This window comes from Pelodiscus sinensis, chromosome 3 (genome assembly GCF_049634645.1).
Source record: "Pelodiscus sinensis isolate JC-2024 chromosome 3, ASM4963464v1, whole genome shotgun sequence".
NCBI lineage: Eukaryota > Metazoa > Chordata > Testudines > Trionychidae > Pelodiscus > Pelodiscus sinensis.
Window position 1 is genome coordinate 16614838 of NC_134713.1, and position 16143 is coordinate 16630980.

Genomic DNA, 16143 nt, shown 5'->3' on the forward strand with positions numbered 1-16143 from the left:
GCAAGCGGGGAACCCCTGAGTACTGCCTGTCCAGGGTGGGGGTCGGGTCCCTTTAAGCACAGCCCTTAGCTAGCCTGAGACAGCAGCTCCAAGCTCTAAGTCCTAATCTGATGCCTTGCCGGCACAGCTTCCGGCCATCCTTAACCTCGGTTCAGGATCCACTCAGTGTGGACATGCTAGTTCGAATTAGCAAAACGCTAATTCGAACTAGTTTTTAAGTCTAGGTGCGCTAATTCGAATTAGCTTAGTTCGAATTAACTAATTCGAACTAAGTTAGTTCGATTTAGTGCTGTAGTGTAGACATACCCTAGGATATTAGTTATAGTAAGGTGCCGCTTTCTATTATGTCTACACAGCAGTTTTATTTCGGAATAGCTGAAGTTATTCTGAAATAACATAGTCCGCATCTACACAACAAGCAGTTATTTTGATATAATGTTGAGTGGGAGGACTTCTCACAGCAACTCCTGTAACCCTCATTTTATGAGGACTAAGGGAAGTTGGAGGAAGAGTGCTCTTTCTCGGACTTCCTACTGTGTAAAACAGAGCTAAAACAGAAATAAGCTATTTCAACTTAATCTATGCAAATGACATAGCTCAAGATGCGTAGCTTATCTCGGCTTTACCCCTGCTGTGTAGACATGCCCTAGCTTTCTCTTGTTTTCAAAATGCTTCAGAAAAGTTTTCAGTTTCATTCCAACGAAGAAAGAAAACAAACTCTAAAACTATTTTTATGAAACAGTTCTTTCCTAGCCAGTCCTTCAGTCTATCTACACAGAAAAATAAATCGGCTCCCTTTTCACTTTAATATTCATATATGACTTTAGAATCTCTGGCTATGACAACATAAGCTTCCTGATAATATGAGGAATAGACATTAAAAAACCCCATGAGAACTGGTAAACTCCACATTGGACTCATTCTAAGATGATGATTCAGTGATCTACAGCGGAGAAATCACCCATCCTTTTTTTAAAAAACACAACAAAACTCCTCAACCTGCAGATCCTCTTCTTAGAGAGAGCAGGATATATAATAAATTCCAAGGTAGCCAAGGCACTACCACTAAATCAGCCTTGTTATAAAATGCTATTTTCATCTTTACTTCTCAAGAGGTCCCCAATGGACATTAAGTAACTTTGGAGTTCAATATTTGTTCCATTATAGAGGCTAGTCTGACACGTACCACCAAGAGGGAAAAAGCTATAAAGGAGTTTTCTTAAAGAGATCCCCATTGAATGGAGGGAAAGCGTTGACTCCATCAAAAGAAAATTACTCCCCAGCTAAATTATACTCTGTGTATGTCCTCAATGCATCTTCTAAATAGCCTACTTTACACAAAGAAATAACTATTCTACTTATATATTTATTCAGAAAACTTTCACACAGAAATGAATCTTAATAAATTATGTTGTTGTCTATAATGAATTAAAGTCCATAAATTTTAGATTGATAGCTTGATAACCTTCTTAAAGCTGCTTTGATAATGTGACAGTTACATATATTCCAATATATTTAACAGACATTTAACTAAGTATCAGTAGAGTTCAGGAATTGTTACTGAAACTAACTGGATGGGGAAGGCTAATTGTAGAGACATTTAGGTGAATGTCTGTATGTGACAGGGCAACCAGTGTAAAAATGGTTAACTATTGTTACCATGTGACCATCAGCCAACGAAGAGAGGTGACCTAATTTTCTGCGTACACAATCAGGAGCCAAAAACATCTTAATTCTTATTCTTGTTTTGACAGTGCCTAGCTGGATAACTTATGTTCAGCTTGCAAGAACTTCCCCATCTTAAAACCAAAAGAATAACTTCACTATAATAACAGAATACCGTTGTATAATAAAAGCATGCCAAGCATCATTCTAAAATGGTTTATTGGGTTAGCATATAGCTGAAAAAAAATGTCAATTTTTCATGGAATGAGGATGAGACACATAATGGAATAGTTATACTATATTTCAAGAAATACCATGGAAACCTAATTTACAGTTAGTTTACAGCAGTATGTTACTTATATGAACAAAAAAATCAACATCAGGAAACTGATTATAGGCAATTTTAAACAATTTAAATGAAAACTCTGACAGTGTCCAGCTTCATCGTCTTATATTTTGTGTGTACATGCATGTATCTGTCTCTTTCATTTTGTGACCTTTTTCATACAATGGAAAGGGCTGTACAACACTTTTCTGAAATTCTCATTGACTTTGCTGGGACAAAGACTTGGGCCTGAGCCAATAAGCACATGGTGTTTAGCAAAGTAAAGCAGAAAAAATATGTTATAACTTTAAAAAAAAGAATTATGGTGAATTACAAAATTCAATCTTCTATGGATCTCCAAGTTTAACTCATTGCAAGTACATGATAAGTTGTAGAGCAAATGACAAGTCCCAAGTCCCAAATAAATTCAAGCACTGAGGAAGTCTTGGATCTTCATTGTATCAGTCATGCAGAAGGGATGAATTACAGAAAAAAATACATTTTAAAGAAACATTATTAATTTAAAAAAAAATGTGATACAGTTCTGGAATTCTTGAGATTTGGTCTTTTCCTCTAGGTCTGAGATGGGAAAAAACTTTGGACTCTTGAAAATATTCACAGGATAGGAATACCCTTTCCCTTACATCTCTAAGGGTATGTCTACACTAGCTCGTTAATTCGAGTTAGGTAGGAAAATGAGGTGACCGGAGTTGCAAATGAAGCCCGGGATTTAAATATTCCACGAGGAGTAACAGTTAATTCAAACTAAGGACTAGTTCGAATTAACATTTCACTGCCGCGTGTAGCCGCGCGGCAGTGAGTTCAGGCTAGTGAAATTTCAAAATGGTGACCGGGCTGGAACATGCAAATAAAGCCTGGTATATTTAAATCCTGGGCTACATTTGCAACTCCGGTCACCTCATTTGCCTACCTAGCTCGAATTAACGAGCTAGTGTAGACATACCCTAACTGTTGGCATGATTATCTGCATTAGACCTTAGTTCAGAAAGCATCTAAGAGCGTACTTAATCCATCCCTATTAAGTGAAACTGTTATTAAAGATGTACTTATGTTCCAATTAAAACACTTGCTTATGAACTTGATCCTGCACCTATTGAAATTGACAGGTTAAGTTCTGTTGATTCCAGTAATAGCAGATCAGGCGTATTGGTTAAAAAGAAAATCCACAGGGTTCATTTTGTAAGACTAAAAATAGCAGTATAAACATTCATCCTCATGCTGGAAGTCTTTGTCTTATGGTCCAGGAATGTGTACATTTCACTTGCTTATGTGCACATTATTATGTACATCACACCTTCAAAGCTTAATATTGCAACTTTTAACCTAAAACTGTATGTTCTTTTTTTTCTCTACAAAAACTTTTATTGGTATCATACATAGTTTTTGATTACCACATAAAAGCAAGTCTATAGTTAGAAAACATCATATACAGCACAAGGTCACAGAGGTCAATTCTCCCTAGAACTGAAGTCTACATGGCATACATTGTTTTATTGAATAAAATGCAACAGTCAATAATAAAGTCCAGTTTGTCCCTGATTGTAACAGTTTAATATATAAAGCCATCAGCTATAGAAGGGGATTTTGGAACTCAGATATTATCTTCAGTGTATTTGATGAAGAGTACCATATCTCCAAATAATTGTCATGAATTATTCTTTATGGTGTGATATTTTTCTATAAAAGTGCTCTTTAATAATCCACCTATGTGTCAGAGAAGCTCAAAAGATTCCACAGTCAGTTGCAACTTTTATACAAGCTGCCAAAACCAGAAAGCAAGGCAATGTACCACTTTGATACTTATTCTGGGGTCAAACATTTCACTTAGTTATATTATTGTAAATCCAGAATAAGTCCATTTACACAGAAATAACTAAAAGTACCTTCAGTGGAATCACATTAGGATGAAAATTGCATACTAACTAAACCAAATAATGCAACAGAGGCAATTAATGTTATGTTTGTCAATGTTCTTGACATTAATTCTAAAATATTTGAATATCCATCTTTTTTCTGTGTAATCTCTTCCAAAATGGACATATGATTATTTAACAATAGTAGTAGAAAAACACCTACAATGTGTCAGATGGAGTTCCCACATGAGGAAGCCATAGTCTCTGGCGCCAAGATTTCATTATTTTGCATCCTTACCAGCTTTTTGAGCATTTTCACTCTCTGGTTCATTTGCTTGTCAGTATATTCTAGACATGGACAGTCACACTAGGGTGCTTCTACACTGCATCGCTAATTTGAGATAACCAGTGTTATTTTGAAATAACAATGCAAGCATCTACACAGCCATTCTTTTATTTTGAAATAATTTCAGAATAACAGATGGCTTATTTCAAAATCTGCAAACCTCATTCTACAAGGAATAATTCCTATTCTGAAATAGCTATTTAGAAATAAGGCATATGTAGATGTTCCACTGCTGCTATTTTGAAATAGCCCCTCAACAGGGCCTTTCTAAGTTATTCCTCCCGGGTGCCTTCTGGGGTTCTAAATTGAGATAGCATATCTACATTAGGGAAGCTTACCTCGGACTAATTTTGAGGCTTTCCTGCAGTGTAGATGTGCTATTTTGAAATAAGCCATTTTTGAATAACTATTCCAGAATAGCTTATTTCGATATAAGCATTCAATGAATCCCACAGTGTTTGATGCAGGAGCCAGAGCAGAAATAAGGTGTAGTGGTCTGAATAAGAATCAGACAGCACAAATCATAGTCCAAGGTCAAAACCAGAGTCAAATGTCAGGTGCCAGAACCAGATCAGAGCTGGAATCAGGAGCCATGAGTCAGACCTCATGGTAGAGCCAGAGTCAGATGTTAGATGTCAGAAGGAAAGGTCAGAATCAAAGTCAGAGGTTAGTAATTGGAACCAATTAGCATGGCATGAATCAAGGGACAGGTTAGATTGGATCAAAGGCTAGAACAAGCCAGCAGAGGTGTTATTAGCTTTGGGCACATACTTTGAGCAACCCATGACCTACTGTTGATGCTGGGCTTAAGAGACAATTTGATGACTCTTCCAACCAATCATGTGGTGTAGCCAATCAGGCAGCTGTGCTTGTAAGGTTGCCTTGATACTAGCTCTGCAGCAGGCCTTGCTTCTTGACATTGTGACATTTTCACCTCACATTCTTGAATGGCTGATTTTTGTCCTTGGTCTAACATGTGCCTGACCCATGCCAGCTGGCTTGGGCTTTCAGGATTCAGGCTAAGGAGCTGTTTAACTACACTGTAGATGTTCAGATTTCATCTGGAGCCTGGCCTCCCTCCGAGGTGGGAGGGTCCCAGATCTCAAGTTGTAGTCTGAGCCCAAATGTCTACAGCACAATGTAACAGCCCTTGGCTTGAGCACAATGTAACAGCCCTTGGCCCTGCAAGCCAAAGTTAGGTGGCCAAACACACATATCTAAGTGCAGTGTAGATGTACCTACAGTCTAGATTACTCCCTTTTACCACAGGAATGGAATTGTTGAGCAAAGTTTTCATCTAGGGTTTCACTGAACAAGTTGAAGATAAGGCCTTTATCACTTTGTCTGTTTATTCTTCAACCATCTCTATGTCTTCTTCCATATTAACTTTACCCATGGAACACTTTCCTAAGCAGGAATGTAAGACCACAACCCTCCTCTTGTTTAAACCTTTCCTGAAGGCTTAGAATGCCAGAAACAGCTCTAATTTATTGGATTCAGCCCATGAATTGCTCTGCTTTGTATAGGGAGAGGACTGATAGAATGTTGTGAGTGAAGGGCATAAGAACGCTTAAATCAAAGTGGCTGGGAATTGTTACGGGGAAAAAAATGATAGTAATGAATGGGGAAGAGTGGGTAAGTAGAAGGTAATTGATGATTTCACCAAAACCAATCAAACAGGATTAGTCTACACAAGATAACCCAGTGACTGAATACCACTAATGGCAATCCTTGTCAACCCAATAACAAAACCACAGCTGCTTCCTTCTCGCTAGTGTGGAGCATTAGATGCACATAAAAGGTATGGATCCACATTAACTGCTTTTTTCCACTAATGCAAACAAATAAATTGTATTTGTTTTTTATGCAGGTTTGCAAATGGATGTAATTAAAGACCCCTGCCACAACCCTCATGGTGAAAATGGTGCCTCCTTGATATAGAATTTGGGGTCTTGTCTTTTTCTGAATGCTTGTGCTTTGCTCCCATTAAAGATAATGGAATTTCCACACACATCAACAGGGGAATGAAAAATCAGAAGGCAATGAACATACACAGAGCAGAACTGAAGTGAGATTATGGTTCTTTTCAAATATGTGATAAAATAGTTTTTTTGTATTGAGTATTTTTTTATGAAAAAAAAAAACCAGTTGGAGATCAAACTATCAAAGGGAACAGGCAGATGGTTCTTGGTAAAAAAAAAATGTATATACAATAGAGTGATTCAAGTAATCAGAATTGAAGCAATATATGAACAAAGTGAGTAATAAAGAAATGTTTATGATTGTTACGCAACTTCATCCACCATAGAACCCTGTTTATTGGTTTTAACAAGAGAGGCGGTTAAGTTCTCTTGTGCCACTTCTCTGATTTGTTTATGAGGGTAATGAATGTTAGATGAGAGCGTCTGGCCATATGAAACAAATGTCCAGACCTTTTAGTGAATGTTTATAAAGGAGGTGTCAGATCTAGCAAACATTCTAGTTAGAAGAGGCCAGAGTTTTATAGGTAACTTGGGAGCAGTTATATGTTTGATCATAAAAAAATTTTGAGGATTGGATGGCTTTCTGGGCTTGTCTAGCATGTAATGTATTAATTATATGATGGAGAAAACATCTCACATGCAGCTAAAACAAATGCAAGGAATTGCTGATGTGATGAAGGCCTTTTGTGCCCCACTACCAAGATTGAATAGAGGAGGCATGATGCTTCAATATTCCTGATAATACAGCACTTTTTAGACACAATACATCCTACATTTTGATAGGGGATTAGACTTACTAACCTTGAGGTACCTTTTCACCCTATGGTCATATAAGTCAATGGTTAGATTAGCACTTTGACAATGACACAAATATTCTAGTAATCCAAGGCAAGCAGAAGTCAGCCTTTTCCATTTGATATATATTTGAATTTAAGTATATTGTGCCTCTCTGCTTATTAATATATCATAAATATCTGTGCCCTGTATTAGAGTATAATAGCATTTGATATATATTTGAATTTATGTATATTCTGCCTCTCTGCTTTATTAATATATCATAAATATCTGTGCCCTGCATTAGAGTATAATAGCATAGAATGGAATAGAATACTCCAGTAAAGGACACAAGTATTCTTTTGGTGGCTAGTAAATATAAATTCTATCATTTAAATTTGGTTTATTCCCTTACATGTTCTTAGATGAAATGCCTACACAGAAAAAAAAACCCCACATTTAAATCCATGTCATCCTGCAAAATAGGGCCTTTGCCACTCTCTGTACAAAGGTTACTTTCACCCTTCATGGCCATGCAGATAAATTAGTTATCTTTAATGGTGTTTTGACTTCTCTACCGTATCATAGGAAGAGATTATTCATGGCACATAACCAAAGAACAACAATACTCTATGTGCTTTCTTCAATCCACAGCACAGAAAAAAACGGTTGTATTTACCTGAAGTAATCATATCTAATGATTATGTCTCAAAATTATCTCATTGGAAGAAGTGTCCCTCCAGCCCTGAACTTCCTCTCTGGTTTCCGGCTCCCTATCCTGTGGCCCCAGGCTGCCTCACCTGCCCCAAGCCCTACCTCTGCAATACCAGGTAAGTCTTCTAGTCATTAAATGACATTTTACTTCAGGTAAGAGATCAGCTCAAAACACACTCAAAACTTACTTTTGGGTATGTGCAAATAACATTAAAGGTAAGTTTGCAGTCTGTCTGGAAACTGCCTAGAAAATGTCAGAGTATTCTTCTAAAGCAGTATGAGAGATGATTGCTGTTCAAGATTGCTTAACAAGTAACTCACATTAGCTATTTGGAAAGATAAATAGACAGACTAGTTGAAATCCCAGATTCAAGAGATTTGATTGAGCTGCTGCTAGCAGTAAAAATGATTATGGTAAACTAATGCCAGTTTCATGCAAATTCTTTAAACTTTAAACACTGTAAAGTTTTCAAAGCTTAAGGCTTTTGTCAATTTGAGCCAACTCTTCCAGGGTATGTCTACACTACCCCGCTAGTTCGAACTAGCGGGGTAATGTATGCATACCGCACTTGCTAATGAAGCCCGGGATTTGAATTTCCCGGGCTTCATTAGCATAAGCGGGGAGCCGCCATTTTTAAATCCCCGCTGCTTCGAACCCCGTGTAGCGCGGCTACACGGGGCTCGAACTAGGTAGTTCGGACTAGGGTGCCTATTCCGAACTACCGGTACACCTCGTTTCACGAGGAGTACCGGTAGTTCGGAATAGGACCCTAGTCCGAACTACCTAGTTCGAGCCCCGTGTAGCCGCGCTACACGGGGTTCGAAGCAGCGGGGATTTAAAAATGGCGGCTCCCCGCTTATGCTAATGAAGCCCGGGAAATTCAAATCCCGGGCTTCATTAGCAAGTGCGGTATGCATACATTACCCCGCTAGTTCGAACTAGCGGGGTAGTGTAGACATACCCCCACATTATTTAAATACTATCGTTTTGGATTTTATATATTTTATTTTCTGCTCTTGAAACTGTAAGCACCCTGAGGAGGTCTGTCTCATAGATAGAGGCAGGATAATATGGCACAAAGGTGCAATGAATTATAGCACTGATTTTCACCTAGTTCTGTGCTGCATATATTTGACACACTTAACTCCAACTCTTCACTTGCAGATGCAGAACACACCAGAGTAAAAACTCCATGTTCATTCATATTTCAATATATCTTAATGCACTGTACAAGTCAATCATCTTTATCTAGGAGAGATGGTCCCTATTTTAAATACAAATGGAAAAAAAGATTATGGATTTGCACTTTGATAGATGTTTTGTAAAACATACACTTAAGGGTGGCAGAAAACCCTTGGTAAAATAGTGCTTCCAGAGAAGTGAATGGCATAACTTCTGCTTACTTCAATGGGTTTGGTATTTCACTTGTGATTACTAGCAACCTATACTCTTTATGCAATTATAGAATCATAGAATGCTAGAGCTGGAAGGGACCTTGAACGATCATCAAGTCCAGTCCCCTGCCCGTGCAGCAGGGCCAAGCACCGACTAGATAATCCCTGCTAGATGTCTGTCCAACCTGCTCTTAAAAATCTCCAGTGATGGAGATTCCACAACCTCCCTAGGCAACTTATTTCAGTGTTTAAGCACCCTAACAGTTAGGAAGTTTTTCCTAATGTCCAACTTAATCCTCCCTTGCTGCAATTTAATCCCATTGCTTCTTGTCCCATCATCAGAGGCCAAGGAGAATAATTTTTCTCCTTCCTCCCTGTAACACCCTTTTAGATACTTGAAAACTGCTATCATGTCCCCTCTCAGTCTTCTCTTTTCTTAACTAAACAAGTCCAGTTTTTTCAGTCTTCCCTCATAGGTGCTTTCTAGACCTTTAATACTTCTTCATTACTGAAACAAACTCTCATTGACCTCAGCTAAGTAAAACCTAATAAAGAACTCACCATTTGGTCCACGGGGGAGAGAGACATATCCATGAAGTGAACAACTGAGAATTGATAAGCTTCTATCTAATGGATAAACCCCAGGAGTCTCCAAAGTTATCTTCCTGCTTGTGTATTGGACTGGACACCCACCTCCAAATTTCAGGGTTTCCTTCAAATCCCTAAACCATCCAATAGCCTCTACCATTGACATCTCAATTCCTAGAGATTTTCTACCGACCCCTAATGGCCCAAAACATTCTTGTGATTAAAGCATGAAGACTGACTAACTGACAACAGCATCACTGTGATATAAGTCTCTCAGAATTTTTAAGAAGTAACACATCAAGACATATATCATGGTACTAATCAAAGCCGTGAAAATAGCTCTTTGAACACAGTCAATCTAGTACTAAGCTACACCAAGCTCACATAGGGTGCGTCTACACTAGCTTCCTAGTTCAAACTAGGGAGGCTAATGAGGGTGACTGAAATTGCAAATGAAGCGCGGGATTTAAATATCTCGCGCTTCATTAGCATGTTCCCAGGCGGTCACCATTTTGGAAACTGACTAGCCCGGAATAACTGCCCGTGTCTACACACGGCAGAGAAGCGCAATTCCGAAATAAACCCCTTAGTTCCAATTAACAGTTAAACCTCAGGTTTAACTCCATGAGGTTTAACTGTTAATTCGAACTAAGGAATTTATCTCGGAATTGCGCTTCTCTGCCGCGGGTAGACACAGGCAGTTATTCCCTAGAATGTCACCTGATGAGTTCTCATACCACTGAGTCTGCCTTCCCACTGAGGAAGGAAGCAAGTTTCACATAATTTTGGGGTTGTACTTCAAATGGGAGGATGGAGTGGGAGATGGCAGTCATTTTGATCTTGGTGCTGAGGCAAATCCCTTAAACTGAGCCCTCCAAGAGCTGATCTCAGTGTCTGTATTTGTCTGCAGCACATGTCCTACCTGTATGTGTGCTGGAGGATGCTTAAGAGCCTGTTTTAGCATGACAGGATTAAAGGGTGCTTAGGCTGGCAGAAAAGGCAGACTCAGTGGTATGAGAACTCATCAGGTGACATTCTAGGGTGGCATTCTAGGGAGTTCAAGATGTCACATCAGGATCTTATCCATTATCTTTACCAAAAAGCTTTTGATCACTGACCAAGCTGAAAGTTGTTTTACTCTAGGTATCTGTAAAACATAATCAGTTCAAAAATTATTCATATTGTTCTTTATAGCAATTTTACTTTCTAATTTACCCGCCTTGACAAACGTGTAGAATGAGGCGTCATATGTTGACAATTGTGGATTAGCAGGAGGAGAATCTCTGGCATAAGATATTATCAGCAAGTGAAGCACCCCAAATGCGGCCTATTTTGATATTGCTTTCACAAAAGGCTTCTTGTGCTGATAGGACTGCTAATGTGCTCTCTGCAAAGCACATGATTAAGGGCTTTTCTGGATTAGGTCAGTGTATGTAGCATTTTGTAGCATTAAGTCCTAGCTGGTGGCGTATTCACCTATTAACTACCCCGTGTACAGTACAGGCAGTCCCCGACTTACGCGGATCCGACTTATGTCGGATCCGCAGTTACGAACGGGGCTTTTCTCGCCCCGGAGGACACGGACTGCGGGACCTCGCGGTCCCGTTGCCCGTGTACTCCGGGGCGAGAAAAGCTGCTCCGCGTCTCTCTGGTCTGCAGACCAGGAAGACGCGGAGCAAAGCCACAGAGGGGCTCGGGCAGCGGGGCAGCCCAGGCGCACCTGGGCTGCCCCGCCTCTTGCTTCCCCCGAGGCTTTGCAAAGCCGTGGAGGGGCTCGGGCAGCCGGGCAGCCCAGGCGCACCTGGGCTGTCCCGCTGCCGGCTTCCCCCCAGGCTTTGCAAAGCCGTGGAGGGGCTGGGGCTGCGAGGCTTTGCGAGGCTCAAAAAATTCTTTCCAGTAACCATGCAGCACACCTCCATCATAATCACCCAGGAACCCACCCCTACAATCAGACCCAGTGCCGATTCTGTCTACTCATCCACACAAGCAATTTCATTACTGGACCCAAGCACATCAAAGGCTCTTTAACTGCACATCCACTAATGTGATCTATGCCATCAAATACCAATAATGTCCCTCTGCCAGGCATATTGGCCAAACTGGACAGTCTCTATGGGAAAGAATTAATGGACACAAATTAGTTATCTGAAAAGGAAAACAAAGCAACTGGTTTGGGAATGTTTTAACTTTCCTGGGCACTCATTAATGGATCTCAAAGTCACCATGTTGTGTCAGGCCAATTCCACAAGCCAAATACACAGGGAAGCGTTGGAACTTAACTTCATTTACAGGTATGGGACCCAGAACAAAAGTATGAATAAAGACATTATCTGGCTAGCACACTATCTTCCACATCCTAATGACTTAAAAAAACAAACAATGGATACTCAAGAAAAATTTGCACCTTCTCTATCAGCTTCATGTAACATGAACAATTCAGTATTTTTCCCCTTCCTTCTCCCCTCAGTCCATCCTCTACATATATTGGAACTGGACTTTTAATAACTCCATTCATCTGAAGAAGTGGGTTGTACCCACGAAAGCTCATTATACCATTTACATGTGTTGTTAGTCTTTAAAGGTGCTGCTAGGCTATTAGTTGTTTTTTAAGTTTATCCCTGACAGGTGTTTGTCTTAAAAAATACCTTTGCTCTTAAAAATCTCCAGTGATGGACATTCTAGAACCCTCTAAGCAATTTATTCAAGTGCTTAACTACCCAGAGAGGTAGATTTTTTTCCTAATATCCAACCTAAGCTGCCTTTGCTACAATTCAAGACCATTGCCTCTTGTCCTATCCTCAGGTTTGAAGAAGCAGATTTTTTCTCCCTCCTGCTTGTTATAGCTTTCATGTACTTGAAAACTGTTATTGTGTTCCATCTCAGGCTCCTCTTCTGCAGACTAAACATATCAATTTGTTCCAATCTTCTCTTATCAGTCATTTTTCTAGACCTTAAATCATTTTTTCTGCTCTTCTCTGGACTTTCTCCAGTTTGTCCATATCTTTCCTGAAATGAAAATATTTATGAAAATATGGAACAGAACTGGACCCAAAACTGATCCTATAGTTGTCATCCAGAGGGTAAAAGTTTTAGGAGCTGGCAAACTGTTAGTGGCACTTTCACTTAAGGTATGTCTACACTACCACCCTAGTTCGAACTAGGGTGGTAATGTAGTCAACCGGAGTTACAAATGAAGCCCGGGATTTGAATTTCCCAGGCTTCATTTGCATGTTGCCGGGAGCCGCCATTTTTAAATGTCCACTAGTTCAGACTCCGTGCCCCACGGCTACACGCGGCACAGACTAGGTAGTTCGGACTAGGCTTCCTATTCCGAATTACTGGTACACCTCGTTCCACAAGGAGTAATGGTAGTTCGGAATAGAAAGCCTAGTCCGAACTACCTAGTTCGTGCCGCGTGTAGCCGCGGGGCAAGGAGTCCGAACTAGTGGACATATAAAAATGGCGGCGACCGGCAACATGCAAATGAAGCCTGGGAAATTCAAATCCTGGGCTTCATTTGCAACTCTGGTTGACTACATTACCACACTAGTTCGAACTAGGGTGGTAGTGTAGACATACCCTTAGTGTGTCTACACTATGAGATTCTTTCAAAATAAGTTATTTTGAAATAATCACTCCAGAAATAACTATTTTGAAATATGCTTATTTCCCAAATCTACGTATACACTACAGGGACTGATCAAAGCTGTCATAGTTGATCATCCAGTGTTCAAATTAGCGGGTCTAGTTAAGACAGCTAATTAGAATTGAGAGGGGTGCTCTGGTCAATGCGGGTAGTCCGGTTTCCATGAGGAGTAAGGAAAGCCGAAGGGAGACTGTTCTCCATACAGTGTGGACAGCGCCAAAAGTTGTGTTAAGTTAACATAGCTGAAATTGTGAATCTTAATTCTACCTTGTCCCATAGTGTAGCCATACCCCAAGGAAAAAGGAGTTATTATTTTGAAATAACCAGCCCCTAATTTTGAAATAACAAGCTTGGTTATTTTGCTTGTTATTTTGAAATAAGGGGAGGTATTTAAAAATAACTCCCCAGTGTAGACATGCCCTTAATGTTAGATTTCTGAATTTCACTCTCTTCCTCATTTCCTTGTTTATATATTATGAGATGTGTTGGGAGCCCTCAAATGCATGGAAAAAGAGTAGTAAATTTTTCCAAGCTGTGCTGATAAGCTAACAGTAAGCCCTGAAAGTACAACCTATTTCAAATGTGACAATTTAGGAAAATATGTCCCTCAAGTACAGCTAACATGTCATCAAAATGAGTTAGTTACCAATTAACTTGTACATTTTGCACAAAGGGCATTCAGTTCTAGAGTAAAAATATAACCCATTGAGGTATGTCTGCAGTCTGTGAACCACAGATTGTATAAAATGTGCATAAGTATTGCTGTTTTTCAATGTGTTTTTAGCATTCACTCGCCTTTCTGAAAAATATTTGTCTTCTTTATGCAAAACTACCCTCATTCTATATTAAATTATCTCAATAGGGATGTGTAACAAGATAAATTGTTACCTAAATTGTGATAAAATATCACCATTTTGCTGTATTCAAACTGTACCCAGGTGTTTTCGAAATTTTCGAAATAGTAGCAATGGTGAATCTACAAACACCTTATTTTGAAATAGCTATTTCAGAATAGGTGTTATTTCTCTTAGAATGAGATTTACAGAAGTCAGAATAAGCTGTCTGTTATTTTAAAATTATTTCAAAATAACAGAATTGTTGTGTAGACGCTTGCATAGAATAGTACAATAACTCCAATGAGTAGAATGGCAGTTTCCCCAGATCTGTGTTCTGCTGTTGTTGTTACAAATGAAGAGAAATATGTGCCTTACTATGTTCACGAGGTTCTTCTGAGATATCCCCAGCTGTACAAGTGAACAAGATTTCCGCAAGTACACTCTGCTGAAAAAAAGCTGTTTGGATACTGGAAACAACATGTGTTCCCCACATCAGGCACTTCTTATTCTAAGGCCAGCTAGAAATTTTTCTGCCATGTATGCACTGGTCTGGCAGGGCTCGGAAAAAGCTACCAGAGGAGAAGCTGTTCTGGATTTGATTTTAACAAATAGGGAGGAACTAGTTGAGAACTTGAAAGTGGAAGACAGTATGGGGGACAGTGATCATGAAATAATAGAGTTCATGATCTTAAGGAAAGGTAGAAGGGAGACCAGCACAATTGAGGTAATGGATTTCAGGAAGGCAGACTTTGATAAGCTCAGAGAACTTGTAGGTAAGGTCCCATGGGAAGCAAGACTGAAGGGAAAAACAACTGAGGAGAGTTGGAAGTATTTCAAAGGGACGTTGTTAAGGGCCCAAAAGCAAACAATTCCACTGTGTAGGAAAGACAGAAAATACGGCAAAAGACCAGCTTGGCTTAACAAGGAGATCTTGCATGATCTCAAAATAAAAAAGGAGTCCTATAAAAAATGGAAACTAGCACAAATAACAAAGGATGAATATAGGCAAGCAACACGGGAATGCAGGAGCAAGATTAGAAAGGCAAAGGCACAAAATGAGATCAAACTAGCTACAGGCATAAAGGGAAGCAAGAAGACCTTTTATAAATACATTAGAAGCAAGAGGAAGACCAAGGACAGGGTAGGCCCATTGCTCAGTGAGGAGGGAGAAGCAGTAACAGGAAACTTGGAAATGGCGGAGATGCTCAATGACTTCTTTGTTTCGGTCTTCACTGAGAAGTCTGGAAGTGTGCCTAACGTAGTGAATACAAGCAGAGAGAGGGTAAGTTTAGAAGATAGGATACACAAAGAACAAGTTAAAAATCACTTAGGAAAGTTAGATGTCAGCAAGTCACCAGGTCCTGATGAAATGTATCCCAGGATACTCAAGGAGCTGATAGAGGAGGTATCTGAGCCTTTAGCTATGATCTTTGAAAAATCATGGAAGACAGGGGAGATTCCAGAAGACTGGAAAAGGGCAAATATTGTGCCCATCTATAAAAAGGGGAATAAGAACAACCCAGGAAACTAGAGACTGGTCAGTTTAATGTCTGTCCCAGAGAAGATAATGGAGCAGGTAATTAAGGAAATCATATGCAAACACTTGGAAGGTAATAGAATGATAGGGAATAGCCAGCATGGGTTTGTGAAGAACAAGTCATGCCAAACTAATCTGATAGGATAACGAGCCTTGTGGATAAGGGAGAAGCGGTGGATGTCATATACTTAGACTTTAGTAAGGCATTTGATACGGTCTCGCATGATATTCTTATTGATAAACTAGGCAAATATAACTGAGATAGGGCCACGATAAGGTGGGTGCATAATTGGCTGGATAACCGTAGTCAGAGAGTTGTTGTTAACGGTGCTAAATCCTGCTGGAAAGGGATAACAAGTGGAGTTCCGCAAGGGTCTGTTTTGGGACCCATACTGTTCAATATCTTCATCAATGATGTAGATATTGGAATAGAGAGTACGCTTATTAAGTTTGCAGATGAT